The sequence below is a fragment of the Penaeus monodon genome, chromosome 20 (genome assembly GCF_015228065.2).
Source record: "Penaeus monodon isolate SGIC_2016 chromosome 20, NSTDA_Pmon_1, whole genome shotgun sequence".
Classification (NCBI taxonomy): domain Eukaryota; kingdom Metazoa; phylum Arthropoda; class Malacostraca; order Decapoda; family Penaeidae; genus Penaeus; species Penaeus monodon.
In genome coordinates this window covers 37,235,226-37,236,501 of record NC_051405.1, presented here as the reverse complement: position 1 = coordinate 37,236,501, position 1,276 = coordinate 37,235,226, and positions in this window count along the sequence as shown.

Sequence of the window (1,276 nt, the reverse complement as noted above, 5' to 3'; positions counted from 1 at the left end):
TTTTTGTAGTCAATGCCTCCACACAGTAAGTATATATGATGCCCATAATTCTGTTTTCCCATAAAGACATGCATTTTAATAAGGATCTCAAAGCTTGCAAGTCGGTATATATTCTCCTTAAGCTCTCGTGACGACATAGTACTCAACCACCTGACATACTGTAGCAGTAAAATCGAGTTTCTGAAATTCAGATGTCATTGAGTATTAATTATTCACTAGGGAAATTCTAGTGAATAATTAATACTCAATGACATTCAGGTAATTCAGCTTTTGGTTCGTACGGCATAAAAACATGGATAGTAGTCCCCAAGGTCTATCTAAGTACTTACATAGACTTTAGCAGTCCCTTGACTTTTGATAATGATTTCCGTTTTTATCCAGTCAGAAGTTGGAGTTGCTCCAGCGTGCATACCGCGACAGCCCCTCCCGTAAATGTCGGGCGGAACGTAAAAGCCTCGAGTTTTGGATGTACCTCTTAAGCTCCGCTCCGAGCCCGCCTGTGTCCGTGCCAGTTTGGCAGAGATATAACAGAGCCATTATGGGGAAATAACAGCGACGAGCCGATCATTTACATTCACATCAAAATCAGCTACCGAGGTTCCTTCATCTCGTCTGCACCGCCTACCATATGTATTTTCCACCTTTCCAACTCCAGCTGGTACTCGTCTCTTACTTCACCACGGAGAACGGGGGGAATGCGTGACCCTGACCGAAGGATCTGTGGAAGACAGTCACAGCAAATACCGAAATACTTCGTACCAGTCGAAAAAAATAGCCAATACAGTAACACAGCCAGCCGTCAACCATGGCCATTCCTATTACGTCACAGGATTGGGCGGAGCTTAGCAGCGATCGCAATACCTATGCCACCGGAAAAAATAGCATAGTTGTAAATAAAATCGCGACAGATTTGACCTGTCTATAGACAGCTTAATGACATCGGAAATGAAGGCTTTTATTCTCACCTCCATCTCGGATACAATACCATGCACTGCACATAGATAGTCTCAGAGCTCAGACTCTCTCGACCCTTAATCACAGATCATAATGAGTTAAACAATATGGAACACTACACGACGCAATGAGCCACAACTCTGAACCACCTACACCACAATAATAAAAATACAATACAGATATATCAACACAACCTTTACTGTTTTACCTCGGCTCAAGACATTGTCTGTAATAAGTCACTGAAACAAACGAGAAAACAAACACAAAAATCCATCACCAGAACATTTAAAGTATCAATATATACGTACGCACAAGAACAAGC